The sequence below is a fragment of the Dendrobates tinctorius genome, unplaced genomic scaffold, assembly GCF_039654945.1.
Source record: "Dendrobates tinctorius isolate UK_male_01 unplaced genomic scaffold, ASM3965494v1 ptg000184l, whole genome shotgun sequence".
NCBI lineage: Eukaryota > Metazoa > Chordata > Amphibia > Anura > Dendrobatidae > Dendrobates > Dendrobates tinctorius.
Window position 1 is genome coordinate 18,629,816 of NW_027361851.1, and position 22,324 is coordinate 18,652,139.

Below are 22,324 nucleotides of genomic sequence, written 5' to 3' on the forward strand. Positions count from 1 at the left end.
TGTCAGAAGTGGGATTTGAACCCACGCCTCCAGGGGAAACTGCAACCTAAACGCAGCGCCTTAGACCACTCTGCCATCTTGACTTTGATATGCAATTGGAACTTAACTCCTTCCATGCTAGTCAGCAGAAATGTTACCATTCCTTGTGATTAAAAACTTGTCACACCACCCCAAAAAAGTCAATAAATAACATTTTTTATATGCGTACTTTTCGTCTGCATTAATTTTTAAACCTCCATTTATTTTGTTTGGATATTAGAAATGTTAGATTTCTCACAAATGCGGTGATGCACCACATTTCTTCAGAAACTACTGTTTGGCCACACAGCAGGACTTTGAAAGGAAGAGCCCTCTTTGGGTTTTGCAATGCAGATTTTGCAGGAATACCTTGCAGATGAAATTTGCAGAGTACCAAAACAGCAGAAAACCTCCCAAAGTGACCACATTTTAGAAATTATTTTGCACAATGAGTTAATCAACACCTGCAATTACTATTGTCAGCCTATAGGTGTTTTCACTCTGAACCATCCAGCATTGCAAGTATGCCAGTTTAGTGCCCAGCTTTTGCTTGCAGAGGCAAGCAACCCATACATTTTTAAGTGGGCTCTACTCACTGGAGCAATGTCAAATATGTAGATGCTTTGTCTCACCATTAAAGTAGAAACCTCCTATATTTCAAATTAAAGATGACGGACCTGTGTGGAGCTTGTGTTTTTTGCCTTTTTGACTTTGTCCACAGCATATTTTTTAAGGACATTTGTCTCAGTAATGCCTCAGTGTTTCAAAGTCAAACAAGCTGACTATAATCATTCAGCTAGTGTCTGATAAGTGCTGTCTGTTTCAGCTATCAGGTTACCTTTTAATCCTCTTACAGCTAAGTCAATCTGAAATAAAACAAAATAGAGGAAAAATTACTAAAAAACATTCATGTGTTCAAAAGGAAAAAGTTACCGTTTCTCAAATTTTTAACATTTTGTTTTCTGTAGATAGTTAAGATTTTTAGGCCTTTTGATCATGATCAGTCCATGTGCTTTGTTTAATATCTCCTTAAAATGTAAACGGTGAAGAAAAAGCATTTTGCCGAAACCCGGGATTGGACCAGGGACCTTTAGATCTTCAGTCTAACGCTCTCCCAACTGAGCTATTTCGGCCATATCTATACATTTTCTGGGGGGTTTGACACTCTGCAAATGTCAAGTGTCACACCTGGAGGGATATATTATAATTTTTCATTTGACTGTTTTTTGAAGCATGATTTCTATTTGAAACGCCTTCCATTTTGCTGTACATATTTAATAACATTCATTAACTATTTGTGAATGAGTAGAAAAAGACAGCAATTTTGCCATTGAATTTTTACATTTTCAGTTTGTCTCCATGCACCAGTATAATTCTGACCCTGTGCTTCTAGAATAGGTCATGGTCGCACATAAAACACAATTTGCATGCATAATGTTACATCAAGTTTTATTTTTTATGAGATGCAAACAATTGGAGCAAAAAAGAGACAAAAATTTAGAGAAAATATTTTATTGATTGTTAAAAGTGAGACCATTTGTCCCAAAATGTGCTGAAACATGTCAGAATGACATGGGCATTTCACATTTTTTAAACTATGATTACCTACTTGTTAAGTTTTTGTTTATTAAATATCGTTATGGTCTATTGATGTATGAGGTGAAATCTATGAAAGTAGACTTACCAGCAAATCCATTTCTAGATATATTTCATGACAGCACTGTAGAAGGTTGATTCCCTACCCTAATAGGGACAGAGAACACAAAGAGGTGAAATAGTCCCTCCTCATTGACTGTCCAAAGGATTTTTCTAGTGCCAAAAGAACAACAGACATATGCACAAAAAATCTGTTTGATGTTCCTAGAGTTCTTTTTTGAGAGGACAAATTCAGATTCACTCCAAAGACTCTCAGGAAATTTTTCAAAACCACATTACATGAAGATAAAGTTTCTTGAAATTAAATGTTGATGTCAGAAGTGGGATTTGAACCCACAACTACAGGGGAAACTGCAACCTAAACGCAGCGCCTTAGACCACTCAGCCATCCTGACTTCGAAATGCAATTGGAACTTAACTCCTTCCATGCTAGTCAGCAGAAATGTTACCATTCCTTGTGATTAAAAACTTGTCACACCACCCCAAAAAAGTCAATAAATAACATTTTTTATATGCATACTTTTCGTCTGCATTAATTTTTAAACCTCCATTTATTTTGTTTGGATATTAGAAATGTTAGATTTCTCACAAATGCGGTGATGCACCACATTTCTTCAGAAACTACTGTTTGGCCACACAGCAGGGCTTTGAAAGGAAGAGCCCTATTTGGGTTTTGCAATGCAGATTTTGCAGGAATACCTTGCAGATGAAATTTGCAGAGTACCAAAACAGCAGAAAACCTCCCAAAGTGACCACATTTTAGAAATTATTTTGCACAATGAGTTAATCAACATCTGCAATTACTATTGTCAGCCTATAGGTGTTTTCACTCTGAACCATCCAGCATTGCAAGTATGCCAGTTTAGTGCCCAGCTTTTGCTTGCAGAGACAAGCAACCCATACATTTTTAAGTGGGCTCTACTCACTGGAGCAATGTCAAATATGTAGATGCTTTGTCTCACCATTAAAGTAGAAACCTCCTATATTTCAAATTAAAGATGACGGACCTGTGTGGAGCTTGTGTTTTTTGCCTTTTTGACTTTGTCCACAGCATATTTTTTAAGGACATTTGTCTCAGTAATGCCTCAGTGTTTCAAAGTCAAACAAGCTGACTATAATCATTCAGCTAGTGTCTGATAAGTGCTGTCTGTTTCAGCTATCAGGTTACCTTTTAATCCTCTTACAGCTAAGTCAATCTGAAATAAAACAAAATAGAGGAAAAATTACTAAAAAACATTCATGTGTTCAAAAGGAAAAAGTTACCGTTTCTCAAATTTTTAACATTTTGTTTTCTGTAGATAGTTAAGATTTTTAGGCCTTTTGATCATGATCAGTCCATGTGCTTTGTTTAATATCTCCTTAAAATGTAAACGGTGAAGAAAAAGCATTTTGCCGAAACCCGGGATTGGACCAGGGACCTTTAGATCTTCAGTCTAACGCTCTCCCAACTTTGCTATTTTGGCCATATCTATACATTTTCTGGGGGGTTTGACACTCTGCAAATGTCAAGTGTCACACCTGGAGGGATATATTATAATTTTTCATTTGACTGTTTTTTGAAGCATGATTTCTATTTGAAACGCCTTCCATTTTGCTGTACATATTTAATAACATTCATTAACTATTTGTGAATGAGTAGAAAAAGACAGCAATTTTGCCATTGAATTTTTACATTTTCAGTTTGTCTCCATGCACCAGTATAATTCTGACCCTGTGCTTCTAGAATAGGTCATGGTCGCACATAAAACACAATTTGCATGCATAATGTTACATCAAGTTTTATTTTTTATGAGATGCAAACAATTGGAGCAAAAAAGAGACAAAAATTTAGAGAAAATATTTTATTGATTGTTAAAAGTGAGACCATTTGTCCCAAAATGTGCTGAAACATGTCAGAATGACATGGGCATTTCACATTTTTTAAACTATGATTACCTACTTGTTAAGTTTTTGTTTATTAAATATCGTTATGGTCTATTGATGTATGAGGTGAAAACTATGAAAGTAGACTTACCAGCAAATCCGTTTCTAGATATATTTCATGACAGCACTGTGGAAGGTTGATTCCCTACCCTAATAGGGACAGAGAACACAAAGAGGTGAAATAGTCCCTCCTCATTGACTGTCCAAAGGATTTTTCTAGTGCCAAAAGAACAACAGACATATGCACAAAAATCTGTTTGATGTTCCTAGAGTTCTTTTTTGAGAGGACAAATTCAGATTCACTCCAAAGACTCTCAGGAAATTTTTCAAAACCACATTACATGAAGATAAAGTTTCTTGAAATTAAATGTTGATGTCAGAAGTGGGATTTGAACCCACCCCTCCAGGGGAAACTGCAACCTAAACGCAGCACCTTAGACCACTCTGCCATCTTGACTTCGATATGCAATTGGAACTTAACTCCTTCCATGCTAGTCAGCAGAAATGTTACCATTCCTTGTGATTAAAAACTTGTCACACCACCCCAAAAAAGTCAATAAATAACATTTTTTATATGCGTACTTTTCGTCTGCATTAATTTTTAAACCTCCATTTATTTTGTTTGGATATTAGAAATGTTAGATTTCTCACAAATGCGGTGATGCACCACATTTCTTCAGAAACTACTGTTTGGCCACACAGCAGGGCTTTGAAAGGAAGAGCCCTATTTGGGTTTTGCAATGCAGATTTTGCAGGAATACCTTGCAGATGAAATTTGCAGAGTACCAAAACAGCAGAAAACCTCCCAAAGTGACCACATTTTAGAAATTATTTTGCACAATGAGTTAAACAACACCTGCAATTACTATTGTCAGCCTATAGGTGTTTTCACTCTGAACCATCCAGCATTGCAAGTATGCCAGTTTAGTGCCCAGCTTTTGCTTGCAGAGACAAGCAACTCATACATTTTTAAGTGGGCTCTACTCACTGGAGCAATGTCAAATATGTAGATGCTTTGTCTCACCATTAAAGTAGAAACCTCCTATATTTCAAATTAAAGATGACGGACCTGTGTGGAGCTTGTGTTTTTTGCCTTTTTGACTTTGTCCACAGCATATTTTTTAAGGACATTTGTCTCAGTAATGCCTCAGTGTTTCAAAGTCAAACAAGCTGACTATAATCATTCAGCTAGTGTCTGATAAGTGCTGTCTGTTTCAGCTATCAGGTTACCTTTTAATCCTCTTAAAGCTAAGTCAATCTGAAATAAAACAAAATAGAGGAAAAATTACTAAAAAACATTCATGTGTTCAAAAGGAAAAAGTTACCGTTTCTCAAATTTTTAACATTTTGTTTTCTGTAGATAGTTAAGATTTTTAGGCCTTTTGATCATGATCAGTCCATGTGCTTTGTTTAATATCTCCTTAAAATGTAAACGGTGAAGAAAAAGCATTTTGCCGAAACCCGGGATTGGACCAGGGACCTTTAGATCTTCAGTCTAACGCTCTCCCAACTGAGCTATTTTGGCCATATCTATACATTTTCTGGGGGGTTTGACACTCTGCAAATGTCAAGTGTCACACCTGGAGGGATATATTATAATTTTTCATTTGACTGTTTTTTGAAGCATGATTTCTATTTGAAACGCCTTCCATTTTGCTGTACATATTTAATAACATTCATTAACTATTTGTGAATGAGTAGAAAAAGACAGCAATTTTGCCATTGAATTTTTACATTTTCAGTTTGTCTCCATGCACCAGTATAATTCTGACCCTGTGCTTCTAGAATAGGTCATGGTCGCACATAAAACACAATTTGCATGCATAATGTTACATCAAGTTTTATTTTTTATGAGATGCAAACAATTGGAGCAAAAAAGAGACAAAAATTTAGAGAAAATATTTTATTGATTGTTAAAAGTGAGACCATTTGTCCCAAAATGTGCTGAAACATGTCAGAATGACATGGGCATTTCACATTTTTTAAACTATGATTACCTACTTGTTAAGTTTTTGTTTATTAAATATCGTTATGGTCTATTGATGTATGAGGTGAAAACTATGAAAGTAGACTTACCAGCATATCCGTTTCTAGATATATTTCATGACAGCACTGTAGAAGGTTGATTCCCTACCCTAATAGGGACAGAGAACACAAAGAGGTGAAATAGTCCCTCCTCATTGACTGTCCAAAGGATTTTTCTAGTGCCAAAAGAACAACAGACATATGCACAAAAAATCTGTTTGATGTTCCTAGAGTTCTTTTTTGAGAGGACAAATTCAGATTCACTCCAAAGACTCTCAGGAAATTTTTCAAAACGACATTACATGAAGATAAAGTTTCTTGAAATTAAATGTTGATGTCAGAAGTGGGATTTGAACCCACGCCTCCAGGGGAAACTGCAACCTAAACGCAGCACCTTAGACCACTCGGCCATCTTGACTTCGATATGCAATTGGAACTTAACTCCTTCCATGCTAGTCAGCAGAAATGTAACCATTCCTTGTGATTAAAAACTTGTCACACCACCCCAAAAAAGTCAATAAATAACATTTTTTATATGCGTACTTTTCGTCTGCATTAATTTTTAAACCTCCATTTATTTTGTTTGGATATTAGAAATGTTAGATTTCTCACAAATGCGGTGATGCACCACATTTCTTCAGAAACTACTGTTTGGCCACACAGCAGGGCTTTGAAAGGAAGAGCCCTATTTGGGTTTTGCAATGCAGATTTTGCAGGAATACCTTGCAGATGAAATTTGCAGAGTACCAAAACAGCAGAAAACCTCCCAAAGTGACCACATTTTAGAAATTATTTTGCACAATGAGTTAATCAACACCTGCAATTACTATTGTCAGCCTATAGGTGTTTTCACTCTGAACCATCCAGCATTGCAAGTATGCCAGTTTAGTGCCCAGCTTTTGCTTGCAGAGACAAGCAACCCATACATTTTTAAGTGGGCTCTACTCACTGGAGCAATGTCAAATATGTAGATGCTTTGTCTCACCATTAAAGTAGAAACCTCCTATATTTCAAATTAAAGATGATGGACCTGTGTGGAGCTTGTGTTTTTTGCCTTTTTGACTTTGTCCACAGCATATTTTTTAAGGACATTTGTCTCAGTAATGCCTCAGTGTTTCAAAGTCAAACAAGCTGACTATAATCATTCAGCTAGTGTCTGATAAGTGCTGTCTGTTTCAGCTATCAGGTTACCTTTTAATCCTCTTACAGCTAAGTCAATCTGAAATAAAACAAAATAGAGGAAAAATTACTAAAAAACATTCATGTGTTCAAAAGGAAAAAGTTACCGTTTCTCAAATTTTTAACATTTTGTTTTCTGTAGATAGTTAATATTTTTAGGCCTTTTGATCATGATCAGTCCATGTGCTTTGTTTAATATCTCCTTAAAATGTAAACGGTGAAGAAAAAGCATTTTGCCGAAACCCGGGATTGGACTCGGGACCTTTAGATTTTCAGTCTAACACTCTCCCAACGGAGCTATTTCGGCCATATCTATACATTTTCTGGGGGGTTTGACACTCTGCAAATGTCAAGTGTCACACCTGGAGGGATATATTATAATTTTTCATTTGACTGTTTTTTGAAGCATGATTTCTATTTGAAACGCCTTCCATTTTGCTGTACATATTTAATAACATTCATTGACTATTTGTGAATGAGTAGAAAAAGACAGCAATTTTGCCATTGAATTTTTACGTTTTCAGTTTGTCTCCATGCACCAGTATAATTCTGACCCTGTGCTTCTAGAATAGGTCATGGTCGCACATAAAACACAATTTGCATGCATAATGTTACATCAAGTTTTATTTTTTATGAGATGCAAACAATTGGAGCAAAAAAGAGACAAAAATTTAGAGAAAATATTTTATTGATTGTTAAAAGTGAGACCATTTGTCCCAAAATGTGCTGAAACATGTCAGAATGACATGGGCATTTCACATTTTTTAAACTATGATTACCTACTTGTTAAGTTTTTGTTTATTAAGTATCGTTATGGTCTATTTATGTATGAGGTGAAAACTATGAAAGTAGACTTACCAGCAAATCCATTTCTAGATATATTTCATGACAGCACTGTAGAAGGTTGATTCCCTACCCTAATAGGGACAGAGAACACAAAGAGGTGAAATAGTCCCTCCTCATTGACTGTCCAAAGGATTTTTCTAGTGCCAAAAGAACAACAGACATATGCACAAAAAATCTGTTTCATGTTCCTAGAGTTCTTTTTTGAGAGGACAAATTCAGATTCACTCCAAAGACTCTCAGGAAATTTTTCAAAACCACATTACTAAGTTTTGTTTGACCTCATCTAATCAATAAATGAAGATAAAGTTTCTTGAAATTAAATGTTGATGTCAGAAGTGGGATTTGAACCCACAACTGCGACCTGAACACAGCGCCTTAGACCACTCGGCCATCCTGACTTTGATATGCAATTGGAACTTAACTCCTTCCATGCTAGTCAGCAGAAATGTTACCATTCCTTGTGATTAAAAACTTGTCACACCACCCCAAAAAAGTCAATAAATAACATTTTTTATATGCGTACTTTTCATCTGCATTAATTTTTAAACCTCCATTTATTTTGTTTGGATATTAGAAATGTTAGATTTCTCACAAATGCGGTGATGCACCACATTTCTTCAGAAACTACTGTTTGGCCACACAGCAGGGCTTTGAAAGGAAGAGCCCTATTTGGGTTTTGCAATGCAGATTTTTCAGGAATACCTTGCAGATGAAATTTGCAGAGTACCAAAACAGCAGAAAACCTCCCAAAGTGACCACATTTTAGAAATTATTTTGCACAATGAGTTAATCAACACCTGCAATTACTATTGTCAGCCTATAGGTGTTTTCACTCTGAACCATCCAGCATTGCAAGTATGCCAGTTTAGTGCCCAGCTTTTGCTTGCAGAGACAAGCAACCCATACATTTTTAAGTGGGCTCTACTCACTGGAGCAATGTCAAATATGTAGATGCTTTGTCTCACCATTAAAGTAGAAACCTCCTATATTTCAAATTAAAGATGACGGACCTGTGTGGAGCTTGTGTTTTTTTGCCTTTTTGACTTTGTCCATAGCATATTTTTTAAGGACATTTGTCTCAGTAATGCCTCAGTGTTTCAAAGTCAAACAAGCTGACTATAATCATTCAGCTAGTGTCTGATAAGTGCTGTCTGTTTCAGCTATCAGGTTACCTTTTAATCCTCTTACAGCTAAGTCAATCTGAAATAAAACAAAATAGAGGAAAAATTACTAAAAAACATTCATGTGTTCAAAAGGAAAAAGTTACCGTTTCTCAAATTTTTAACATTTTGTTTTCTGTAGATAGTTAAGATTTTTAGGCCTTTTGATCATGATCAGTCCATGTGCTTTGTTTAATATCTCCTTAAAATGTAAACGGTGAAGAAAAAGCAATCTGCCGAAACCCGGGATTGGACCAGGGACCTTTAGATATTCAGTCTAACGCTCTCCCAACTGAGATATTTCGGCCATATCTATACATTTTCTGGGGGGTTTGACACTCTGCAAATGTCAAGTGTCACACCTGGAGGGATATATTATAATTTTTCATTTGACTGTTGTTTGAAGCATGATTTCTATTTGAAACGCCTTCCATTTTGCTGTACATATTTAATAACATTCATTGACTATTTGTGAATGAGTAGAAAAAGACAGCAATTTTGCCATTGAATTTTTACATTTTCAGTTTGTCTCCATGCACCAGTATAATTCTGACCCTGTGCTTCTAGAATAGGTCATGGTCGCACATAAAACACAATTTGCATGCATAATGTTACATCAAGTTTTATTTTTTATGAGATGCAAACAATTAGAGCAAAAAAGAGACAAAAATTTAGAGAAAATATTTTATTGATTGTTAAAAGTGAGACCATTTGTCCCAAAATGTGCTGAAACATGTCAGAATGACATGGGCATTTCACATTTTTTAAACTATGATTACCTACTTGTTAAGTTTTTGTTTATTAAGTATCGTTATGGTCTATTGATGTATGAGGTGAAAACTATGAAAGTAGACTTACCAGCAAATCCGTTTCTAGATATATTTCATGACAGCACTGTAGAAGGTTGATTCCCTACCCTAATAGGGACAGAGAACACAAAGAGGTGAAATAGTCCCTCCTCATTGACTGTCCAAAGGATTTTTCTAGTGCCAAAAGAACAACAGACATATGCACAAAAAATCTGTTTGATGTTCCTTTTTGAGTTCTTTTTTGAGAGGACAAATTAAGATTCACTCCAAAGACTCTCGGGAAATTTTTCAAAACCACATTACATGAAGATAAAGTTTCTTGAAATTAAATGTTGATGTCAGAAGTGGGATTTGAACACACGCACACGCCTCCAGGGGAGACTGCGACCTGAACGCAGCGCCTTAGACCGCTCGGCCATCCTGACATCGATATGAAATTGGAACTTAACTACTTCCATGCTAGTCAGCAGAAATGTTACCATTCCTTGTGATTAAAAACTTGTCACACCACCCCAAAAAAGTCAATAAATATCATTTTTTATATGCATACTTTTCGTCTGCATTAATTTTTAAACCTCCATTTATTTTGTTTGGATATTAGAAATGTTAGATTTCTCACAAATGCGGTGATGCACCACATTTCTTCAGAAACTACTGTTTGGCCACACAGCAGGGCTTTGAAAGGAAGAGCCCTATTTGGGTTTTGCAATGCAGATTTTGCAGGAATACCTTGCAGATGAAATTTGCAGAGTACCAAAACAGCAGAAAACCTCCCAAAGTGACCACATTTTAGAAATTATTTTGCACAATGAGTTAATCAACACCTGCAATTACTATTGTCAGCCTATAGGTGTTTTCACTCTGAACCATCCAGCATTGCAAGTATGCCAGTTTAGTGCCCAGCTTTTGCTTGCAGAGACAAGCGACCCATACATTTTGCAGAGACAAGCAACCCATACATTTTTAAGTGGGCTCTACTCACTGGAGCAATGTCAAATATGTAGATGCTTTGTCTCACCATTAAAGTAGAAACCTCCTATATTTCAAATTAAAGATGACGGACCTGTGTGGAGCTTGTGTTTTTTGCCTTTTTGACTTTGTCCACAGCATATTTTTTAAGGACATTTGTCTCAGTAATGCCTCAGTGTTTCAAAGTCAAACAAGCTGACTATAATCATTCAGCTAGTGTCTGATAAGTGCTGTCTGTTTCAGCTATCAGGTTACCTTTTAATCCTCTTACAGCTAAGTCAATCTGAAATAAAACAAAATAGAGGAAAAATTACTAAAAAACATTCATGTGTTCAAAAGGAAACAGTTACCGTTTCTCAAATTTTTAACATTTTGTTTTCTGTAGATAGTTAAGATTTTTAGGCCTTTTGATCATGATCAGTCCATGTGCTTTGTTTAATATCTCCTTAAAATGTAAACGGTGAAGAAAAAGGATTTTGCCGAAACCCGGGATTGGACTAGGGACCTTTAGATCTTCAGTCTAACGCTCTCCCAACTGAGCTATTTCAGCCATATCTATACATTTTCTGGGGGGTTTGACACTCTGCAAATGTCAAGTGTCACACCTGGAGGGATATATTATAATTTTTCATTTGACTGTTTTTTGAAGCATGATTTCTATTTGAAACGCCTTCCATTTTGCTGTACATATTTAATAACATTCATTGACTATTTGTGAATGAGTAGAAAAAGACAGCAATTTTGCCATTGAATTTTTACATTTTCAGTTTGTCTCCATGCACCAGTATAATTCTGACCCTGTGCTTCTAGAATAGGTCATGGTCGCACATAAAACACAATTTGCATGCATAATGTTACATCAAGTTTTATTTTTTATGAGATGCAAACAATTGGAGCAAAAAAGAGACAAAAATTTAGAGAAAATATTTTATTGATTGTTAAAAGTGAGACCATTTGTCCCAAAATGTGCTGAAACATGTCAGAATGACATGGGCATTTCACATTTTTTAAACTATGATTACCTACTTGTTAAGTTTTTGTTTATTAAGTATCGTTATGGTCTATTGATGTATGAGGTGAAAACTATGAAAGTAGACTTACCAGCAAATCCGTTTCTAGATATATTTCATGACAGCACTGTAGAAGGTTGATTCCCTACCCTAATAGGGACAGAGAACACAAAGAGGTGAAATAGTCCCTCCTCATTGACTGTCCAAAGGATTTTTTCTAGTGCCAAAAGAACAACAGACATATGCACAAAAAATCTGTTTGATGTTCCTAGAGTTCTTTTTTGAGAGGACAAATTCAGATTCACTCCAAAGACTCTCAGGAAATTTTTCAAAACCACATTACTAAGTTTTGTTTGACCTCATCAAATCAATAAATGAAGATAAAGTTTCTTGAAATTAAATGTTGATGTCAGAAGTGGGATCTGAACCCACGACTCCAGGGGAGACTGCGACCTGAACGCTGCGCCTTAGACCGCTCGGCCATCCTGACTTCGATATGCAATTGGAACTTAACTCCTTCCATGCTAGTCAGCAGAAATGTTACCATTCCTTGTGATTACAAACTTGTCACACCACCCCAAAAAAGTCAATAAATAACATTTTTTATATGCGTACTTTTCGTCTGCATTAATTTTTAAACCTCCATTTATTTTGTTTGGATATTAGAAATGTTAGATTTCTCACAAATACGGTGATGCACCACATTTCTTCAGAAACTACTGTTTGGCCACACAGCAGGGCTTTGAAAGGAAGAGCCCTATTTGGGTTTTGCAATGCAGATTTTGCAGGAATACCTTGCAGATGAAATTTGCAGAGTACCAAAACAGCAGAAAACCTCCCAAAGTGACCACATTTTAGAAATTATTTTGCACAATGAGTTAATCAACACCTGCAATTACTATTGTCAGCCTATAGGTGTTTTCACTCTGAACCATCCAGCATTGCAAGTATGCCAGTTTAGTGCCCAGCTTTTGCTTGCAGAGGCAAGCAACCCATACATTTTTAAGTGGGCTCTACTCACTGGAGCAATGTCAAATATGTAGATGCTTTGTCTCACCATTAAAGTAGAAACCTCCTATATTTCAAATTAAAGATGATGGACCTGTGTGGAGCTTGTGTTTTTTGCCTTTTTGACTTTGTCCACAGCATATTTTTTAAGGACATTTGTCTCAGTAATGCCTCAGTGTTTCAAAGTCAAACAAGCTGACTATAATCATTCAGCTAGTGTCTGATAAGTGCTGTCTGTTTCAGCTATCAGGTTACCTTTTAATCCTCTTACAGCTAAGTCAATCTGAAATAAAACAAAATAGAGGAAAAATTACTAAAAAACATTCATGTGTTCAAAAGGAAAAAGTTACCGTTTCTCAAATTTTTAACATTTTGTTTTCTGTAGATAGTTAAGATTTTTAGGCCTTTTGATCATGATCAGTCCATGTGCTTTGTTTAATATCTCCTTAAAATGTAAACGGTGAAGAAAAAGCATTTTGCCGAAACCCGGGATTGGACCAGGGACCTTTAGATCTTCAGTCTAACGCTCTCCCAACTGAGCTATTTCGGCCATATCTATACATTTTCTGGGGGGTTTGACACTCTGCAAATGTCAAGTGTCACACCTGGAGGGATATATTATAATTTTTCATTTGACTGTTTTTTGAAGCATGATTTCTATTTGAAACGCCTTCCATTTTGCTGTACATATTTAATAACATTCATTGACTATTTGTGAATGAGTAGAAAAAGACAGCAATTTTGCCATTGAATTTTTACATTTTCAGTTTGTCTCCATGCACCAGTATAATTCTGACCCTGTGCTTCTAGAATAGGTCATGGTCGCACATAAAACACAATTTGCATGCATAATGTTACATCAAGATTTATTTTTTATGAGATGCAAACAATTGGAGCAAAAAAGAGACAAAAATTTAGAGAAAATATTTTATTGATTGTTAAAAGTGAGACCATTTGTCCCAAAATGTGCTGAAACATGTCAGAATGACATGGGCATTTCACATTTTTTAAACTATGATTACCTACTTGTTAAGTTTTTGTTTATTAAGTATCGTTATGGTCTATTGATGTATGAGGTGAAAACTATGAAAGTAGACTTACCAGCAAATCCGTTTCTAGATATATTTCATGACAGCACTGTAGAAGGTTGATTACCTACCCTAATAGGGACAGAGAACACAAAGAGGTGAAATAGTCCCTCCTCATTGACTGTCCAAAGGATTTTTCTAGTGCCAAAAGAACAACAGACATATGCACAAAAAGTCTGTTTGATGTTTCTAGAGTTCTTTTTTGAGAGGACAAATTCAGATTCACTCCAAAGACTCTCAGGAAATTTTTCAAAACCACATTACATGAAGATAAAGTTTCTTGAAATTAAATGTTGATGTCAGAAGTGGGATTTGAAACCACACCTCCAGGGGAGACTGCGACCTGAACGCAGCGCCTTAGACCGCTCGGCAATCTTGACTTCGATATGCAATTGGAACTTAACTCCTTCCATGCTAGTCAGCAGAAATGTTACCATTTCTTGTGATTAAAAACTTGTCACACCACCCCAAAAAAGTCAATAAATAACATTTTTTATATGCGTACTTTTCGTCTGCATTAATTTTTAAACCTCCATTTATTTTGTTTGGATATTAGAAATGTTAGATTTCTCACAAATGCGGTGATGCACCACATTTCTTCAGAAACTACTGTTTGGCCACACAGCAGGGCTTTGAATGGAAGAGCCCTATTTGGGTTTTGCAATGCAGATTTTGCAGGAATACCTTGCAGATGAAATTTGCAGAGTACCAAAACAGCAGAAAACCTCCCAAAGTGACCACATTTTAGAAATTATTTTGCACAATGAGTTAATCAACACCTGCAATTACTATTGTCAGCCTATAGGTGTTTTCACTCTGAACCATCCAGCATTGCAAGTATGCCAGTTTAGTGCCCAGCTTTTGCTTGCAGAGACAAGCAACCCATACATTTTTAAGTGGGCTCTACTCACTGGAGCAATGTCAAATATGTAGATGCTTTGTCTCACCATTAAAGTAGAAACCTCCTATATTTCAAATTAAAGATGACGGACCTGTGTGGAGCTTGTGTTTTTTGCCTTTTTGACTTTGTCCACAGCATATTTTTTAAGGACATTTGTCTCAGTAATGCCTCAGTGTTTCAAAGTCAAACAAGCTGACTATAATCATTCAGCTAGTGTCTGATAAGTGCTGTCTGTTTCAGCTATCAGGTTACCTTTTAATCCTCTTACAGCTAAGTCAATCTGAAATAAAACAAAATAGAGGAAAAATTACTAAAAAACATTCATGTTTTCAAAAGGAAAAAGTTACCGTTTCTCAAATTTTTAACATTTTGTTTTCTGTAGATAGTTAAGATTTTTAGGCCTTTTGATCATGATCAGTCCATGTGCTTTGTTTAATATCTCCTTAAAATGTAAATGGTGAAGAAAAAGCATTTTGCCGAAACCAGGGACCTTTAGATCTTCAGTCTAACGCTCTCCCAACTGAGCTATTTCTGCCATATCTATACATTTTCTGGGGGGTTTGACACTCTGCAAATGTCAAGTGTCACACCTGGAGGGATATATTATAATTTTTCATTTGACTGTTTTTTGAAGCATGATTTCTATTTGAAACGCCTTCCATTTTGCTGTACATATTTAATAACATTCATTAACTATTTGTGAATGAGTAGAAAAAGACAGCAATTTTGCCATTGAATTTTTACATTTTCAGTTTGTCTCCATGCACCAGTATAATTCTGACCCCGTGCTTCTAGAATAGGTCATGGTCGCACATAAAACACAATTTGCATGCATAATGTTACATCAAGTTTTATTTTTTATGAGATGCAAACAATTGGAGCAAAAAAGAGACAAAAATTTAGAGAAAATATTATATTGATTGTTAATGTTAAAAGTGAGACCATTTGTCCCAAAATGTGCTGAAACATGTCAGAATGACATGGGCATTTCACATTTTTTAAACTATGATTAGCTACTTGTTACGTTTTTGTTTATTAAGTATCGTTATGGTCTATTGATGTATGAGGTGAAAACTATGAAAGTAGACTTACCAGCAAATCCGTTTCTAGATATATTTCATGACAGCACTGTAGAAGGTTGATTCCCTACCCTAATAGGGACAGAGAACACAAAGAGGTGAAATAGTCCCTCCTCATTGACTGTCCAAAGGATTTTTCTAGTGCCAAAAGAACAACAGACATATGCACAAAAAATCTGTTTGATGTTCCTAGAGTTCTTTTTTGAGAGGACAAATTCAGATTCACTCCAAAGACTCTCAGGAAATTTTTCAAAACCACATTACTAAGTTTTGTTTGACCTCATCTAATCAATAAATGAAGAAAAAAGTTTCTTGAAATTAAAAGTTGATGTCAGAGGTGGGATTTGAACCACTTGTAAACGGTGAAGAAAAAGCATTTTGCCGAAACCCGGGATTGGACCAGGGACCTTTAAGATGTTCAGTCTAACGCTCTCCCAACTGCGCTATTTCGGCCATATCTATACATTTTCTGGGGGGTTTGACACTCTGCAAATGTCAAGTGTCACACCTGGAGGGATATATTATAATTTTTCATTTGACTGTTTTTTGAAGCATGATTTCTATTTGAAACACCTTCCATTTTGCTGTACATATTTAATAACATTCATTAACTATTTGTGAATGAGTAGAAAAAGACAGCAATTTTGCCATTGAATTTTTACATTTTCAGTTTGTCTCCATGCACCAGTATAATTCTGATCCTGTGCTTCTAAAATAGGTCATGGTCGCACATAAAACACAATTTGCATGCATAATGTTACATCAAGTTTTATTTTTTATGAGATGCAAACAATTGGAGCAAAATAGAGACAAAAATTTAGAGAAAATATTTTATTGATTGTTAAAAGTGAGACCATTTGTCCCAAAATGTGCTGAAACATGTCAGAATGACATGGGCATTTCACATTTTTTAAACTATGATTACCTACTTGTTAAGTTTTTGTTTATTAAGTATCGTTATGGTCTATTGATGTATGAGGTGAAAACTATGAAAGTAGACTTACCAGCAAATCCGTTTCTAGATATATTTCATGACAGCACTGTAGAAGGTTGATTCCCTACCCTAATAGGGACAGAGAACACAAAGAGGTGAAATAGTCCCTCCTCATTGACTGTCCAAAGGATTTTTCTAGTGCCAAAAGAACAACAGACATATGCACAAAAAGTCTGTTTGATGTTCCTAGAGTTCTTTTTTGAGAGGACAAATTCAGATTCACTCCAAAGACTCTCAGGAAATTTTTCAAAACCACATTACTAAGTTTTGTTTGACCTCATCTAATCAATAAATGAAGATAAAGTTTCTTGAAATTAAATGTTGATGTCAGAAGTGGGAGTCTGCAACCTGAACGCAGCGCCTTAGACCGCTCGGCCATCCTGACTTCGATATGCAATTGGAACTTAACTCCTTCCATGCTAGTCAGCAGAAATGTTACCATTTCTTGTGATTAAAAACTTGTCACACCACCCCAAAAAAGTCAATAAATAACATTTTTTATATGCGTACTTTTCGTCTGCATTAATTTTTAAACCTCCATTTATTTTGTTTGGATATTAGAAATGTTAGATTTCTCACAAATACGGTGATGCACCACATTTCTTCAGAAACTACTGTTTGGCCACACAGCAGGGCTTTGAAAGGAAGAGCCCTATTTGGGTTTTGCAATGCAGATTTTGCAGGAATACCTTGCAGATGAAATTTGCAGAGTACCAAAACAGCAGAAAACCTCCCAAAGTGACCACATTTTAGAAATTATTTTGCACAATGAGTTAATCAACACCTGCAATTACTATTGTCAGCCTATAGGTGTTTTCACTCTGAACCATCCAGCATTGCAAGTATGCCAGTTTAGTGCCCAGCTTTTGCTTGCAGAGGCAAGCAACCCATACATTTTTAAGTGGGCTCTACTCACTGGAGCAATGTCAAATATGTAGATGCTTTGTCTCACCATTAAAGTAGAAACCTCCTATATTTCAAATTAAAGATGATGGACCTGTGTGGAGCTTGTGTTTTTTGCCTTTTTGACTTTGTCCACAGCATATTTTTTAAGGACATTTGTCTCAGTAATGCCTCAGTGTTTCAAAGTCAAACAAGCTGACTATAATCATTCAGCTAGTGTCTGATAAGTGCTGTCTGTTTCAGCTATCAGGTTACCTTTTAATCCTCTTACAGCTAAGTCAATCTGAAATAAAACAAAATAGAGGAAAAATTACTAAAAAACATTCATGTGTTCAAAAGGAAAAAGTTACCGTTTCTCAAATTTTTAACATTTTGTTTTCTGTAGATAGTTAAGATTTTTAGGCCTTTTGATCATGATCAGTCCATGTGCTTTGTTTAATATCTCCTTAAAATGTAAACGGTGAAGAAAAAGCATTTTGCCGAAACCCGGGATTGGACCAGGGACCTTTAGATCTTCAGTCTAACGCTCTCCCAACTGAGCTATTTCGGCCATATCTATACATTTTCTGGGGGGTTTGACACTCTGCAAATGTCAAGTGTCACACCTGGAGGGATATATTATAATTTTTCATTTGACTGTTTTTTGAAGCATGATTTCTATTTGAAACGCCTTCCATTTTGCTGTACATATTTAATAACATTCATTGACTATTTGTGAATGAGTAGAAAAAGACAGCAATTTTGCCATTGAATTTTTACATTTTCAGTTTGTCTCCATGCACCAGTATAATTCTGACCCTGTGCTTCTAGAATAGGTCATGGTCGCACATAAAACACAATTTGCATGCATAATGTTACATCAAGATTTATTTTTTATGAGATGCAAACAATTGGAGCAAAAAAGAGACAAAAATTTAGAGAAAATATTTTATTGATTGTTAAAAGTGAGACCATTTGTCCCAAAATGTGCTGAAACATGTCAGAATGACATGGGCATTTCACATTTTTTAAACTATGATTACCTACTTGTTAAGTTTTTGTTTATTAAGTATCGTTATGGTCTATTGATGTATGAGGTGAAAACTATGAAAGTAGACTTACCAGCAAATCCGTTTCTAGATATATTTCATGACAGCACTGTAGAAGGTTGATTACCTACCCTAATAGGGACAGAGAACACAAAGAGGTGAAATAGTCCCTCCTCATTGACTGTCCAAAGGATTTTTCTAGTGCCAAAAGAACAACAAACATATGCACAAAAAGTCTGTTTGATGTTTCTAGAGTTCTTTTTTGAGAGGACAAATTCAGATTCACTCCAAAGACTCTCAGGAAATTTTTCAAAACCACATTACATGAAGATAAAGTTTCTTGAAATTAAATGTTGATGTCAGAAGTGGGATTTGAAACCACACCTCCAGGGGAGACTGCGACCTGAACGCAGCGCCTTAGACCGCTCGGCAATCTTGACTTCGATATGCAATTGGAACTTAACTCCTTCCATGCTAGTCAGCAGAAATGTTACCATTTCTTGTGATTAAAAACTTGTCACACCACCCCAAAAAAGTCAATAAATAACATTTTTTATATGCGTACTTTTCGTCTGCATTAATTTTTAAACCTCCATTTATTTTGTTTGGATATTAGAAATGTTAGATTTCTCACAAATGCGGTGATGCACCACATTTCTTCAGAAACTACTGTTTGGCCACACAGCAGGGCTTTGAATGGAAGAGCCCTATTTGGGTTTTGCAATGCAGATTTTGCAGGAATACCTTGCAGATGAAATTTGCAGAGTACCAAAACAGCAGAAAACCTCCCAAAGTGACCACATTTTAGAAATTATTTTGCACAATGAGTTAATCAACACCTGCAATTACTATTGTCAGCCTATAGGTGTTTTCACTCTGAACCATCCAGCATTGCAAGTATGCCAGTTTAGTGCCCAGCTTTTGCTTGCAGAGACAAGCAACCCATACATTTTTAAGTGGGCTCTACTCACTGGAGCAATGTCAAATATGTAGATGCTTTGTCTCACCATTAAAGTAGAAACCTCCTATATTTCAAATTAAAGATGACGGACCTGTGTGGAGCTTGTGTTTTTTGCCTTTTTGACTTTGTCCACAGCATATTTTTTAAGGACATTTGTCTCAGTAATGCCTCAGTGTTTCAAAGTCAAACAAGCTGACTATAATCATTCAGCTAGTGTCTGATAAGTGCTGTCTGTTTCAGCTATCAGGTTACCTTTTAATCCTCTTACAGCTAAGTCAATCTGAAATAAAACAAAATAGAGGAAAAATTACTAAAAAACATTCATGTTTTCAAAAGGAAAAAGTTACCGTTTCTCAAATTTTTAACATTTTGTTTTCTGTAGATAGTTAAGATTTTTAGGCCTTTTGATCATGATCAGTCCATGTGCTTTGTTTAATATCTCCTTAAAATGTAAATGGTGAAGAAAAAGCATTTTGCCGAAACCAGGGACCTTTAGATCTTCAGTCTAACGCTCTCCCAACTGAGCTATTTCTGCCATATCTATACATTTTCTGGGGGGTTTGACACTCTGCAAATGTCAAGTGTCACACCTGGAGGGATATATTATAATTTTTCATTTGACTGTTTTTTGAAGCATGATTTCTATTTGAAACGCCTTCCATTTTGCTGTACATATTTAATAACATTCATTAACTATTTGTGAATGAGTAGAAAAAGACAGCAATTTTGCCATTGAATTTTTACATTTTCAGTTTGTCTCCATGCACCAGTATAATTCTGACCCCGTGCTTCTAGAATAGGTCATGGTCGCACATAAAACACAATTTGCATGCATAATGTTACATCAAGTTTTATTTTTTATGAGATGCAAACAATTGGAGCAAAAAAGAGACAAAAATTTAGAGAAAATATTATATTGATTGTTAATGTTAAAAGTGAGACCATTTGTCCCAAAATGTGCTGAAACATGTCAGAATGACATGGGCATTTCACATTTTTTAAACTATGATTAGCTACTTGTTACGTTTTTGTTTATTAAGTATCGTTATGGTCTATTGATGTATGAGGTGAAAACTATGAAAGTAGACTTACCAGCAAATCCGTTTCTAGATATATTTCATGACAGCACTGTAGAAGGTTGATTCCCTACCCTAATAGGGACAGAGAACACAAAGAGGTGAAATAGTCCCTCCTCATTGACTGTCCAAAGGATTTTTCTAGTGCCAAAAGAACAACAGACATATGCACAAAAAATCTGTTTGATGTTCCTAGAGTTCTTTTTTGAGAGGACAAATTCAGATTCACTCCAAAGACTCTCAGGAAATTTTTCAAAACCACATTACTAAGTTTTGTTTGACCTCATCTAATCAATAAATGAAGAAAAAAGTTTCTTGAAATTAAAAGTTGATGTCAGAGGTGGGATTTGAACCACTTGTAAACGGTGAAGAAAAAGCATTTTGCCGAAACCCGGGATTGGACCAGGGACCTTTAAGATGTTCAGTCTAACGCTCTCCCAACTGCGCTATTTCGGCCATATCTATACATTTTCTGGGGGGTTTGACACTCTGCAAATGTCAAGTGTCACACCTGGAGGGATATATTATAATTTTTCATTTGACTGTTTTTTGAAGCATGATTTCTATTTGAAACACCTTCCATTTTGCTGTACATATTTAATAACATTCATTAACTATTTGTGAATGAGTAGAAAAAGACAGCAATTTTGCCATTGAATTTTTACATTTTCAGTTTGTCTCCATGCACCAGTATAATTCTGATCCTGTGCTTCTAAAATAGGTCATGGTCGCACATAAAACACAATTTGCATGCATAATGTTACATCAAGTTTTATTTTTTATGAGATGCAAACAATTGGAGCAAAATAGAGACAAAAATTTAGAGAAAATATTTTATTGATTGTTAAAAGTGAGACCATTTGTCCCAAAATGTGCTGAAACATGTCAGAATGACATGGGCATTTCACATTTTTTAAACTATGATTACCTACTTGTTAAGTTTTTGTTTATTAAGTATCGTTATGGTCTATTGATGTATGAGGTGAAAACTATGAAAGTAGACTTACCAGCAAATCCGTTTCTAGATATATTTCATGACAGCACTGTAGAAGGTTGATTCCCTACCCTAATAGGGACAGAGAACACAAAGAGGTGAAATAGTCCCTCCTCATTGACTGTCCAAAGGATTTTTCTAGTGCCAAAAGAACAACAGACATATGCACAAAAAGTCTGTTTGATGTTCCTAGAGTTCTTTTTTGAGAGGACAAATTCAGATTCACTCCAAAGACTCTCAGGAAATTTTTCAAAACCACATTACTAAGTTTTGTTTGACCTCATCTAATCAATAAATGAAGATAAAGTTTCTTGAAATTAAATGTTGATGTCAGAAGTGGGAGTCTGCAACCTGAACGCAGCGCCTTAGACCGCTCGGCCATCCTGACTTCGATATGCAATTGGAACTTAACTCCTTCCATGCTAGTCAGCAGAAATGTTACCATTTCTTGTGATTAAAAACTTGTCACACCACCCCAAAAAAGTCAATAAATAACATTTTTTATATGCGTACTTTTCGTCTGCATTAATTTTTAAACCTCCATTTATTTTGTTTGGATATTAGAAATGTTAGATTTCTCACAAATACGGTGATGCACCACATTTCTTCAGAAACTACTGTTTGGCCACACAGCAGGGCTTTGAAAGGAAGAGCCCTATTTGGGTTTTGCAATGCAGATTTTGCAGGAATACCTTGC

The 22,324-nt window shown here is 35.7% G+C and overlaps 6 non-coding genes across 6 annotated transcripts; all 6 read right to left on the bottom strand.

The window, feature by feature from the left end:
• Positions 1–83, bottom strand: TRNAL-UAG (transfer RNA leucine (anticodon UAG)). The gene has a single exon. It is a non-coding gene; the product is annotated as a tRNA-Leu (tRNA).
• A 995-nt stretch (positions 84–1,078) lies between these two features.
• Positions 1,079–1,151, bottom strand: TRNAF-GAA (transfer RNA phenylalanine (anticodon GAA)). Its single transcript has one exon. It is a non-coding gene; the product is annotated as a tRNA-Phe (tRNA).
• An 835-nt stretch (positions 1,152–1,986) lies between these two features.
• TRNAL-UAG (transfer RNA leucine (anticodon UAG)) lies at positions 1,987–2,069 on the bottom strand. The gene has a single exon. It is a non-coding gene; the product is annotated as a tRNA-Leu (tRNA).
• Positions 2,070–5,957: 3,888 nt separating this feature from the next.
• TRNAL-UAG (transfer RNA leucine (anticodon UAG)) lies at positions 5,958–6,040 on the bottom strand. The gene has a single exon. It is a non-coding gene; the product is annotated as a tRNA-Leu (tRNA).
• Positions 6,041–13,080: 7,040 nt separating this feature from the next.
• TRNAF-GAA (transfer RNA phenylalanine (anticodon GAA)) lies at positions 13,081–13,153 on the bottom strand. The gene has a single exon. It is a non-coding gene; the product is annotated as a tRNA-Phe (tRNA).
• Positions 13,154–18,045: 4,892 nt separating this feature from the next.
• Positions 18,046–18,118, bottom strand: TRNAF-GAA (transfer RNA phenylalanine (anticodon GAA)). Its single transcript has one exon. It is a non-coding gene; the product is annotated as a tRNA-Phe (tRNA).
• Between the last annotated feature and the right edge of the window lie 4,206 nt (positions 18,119–22,324).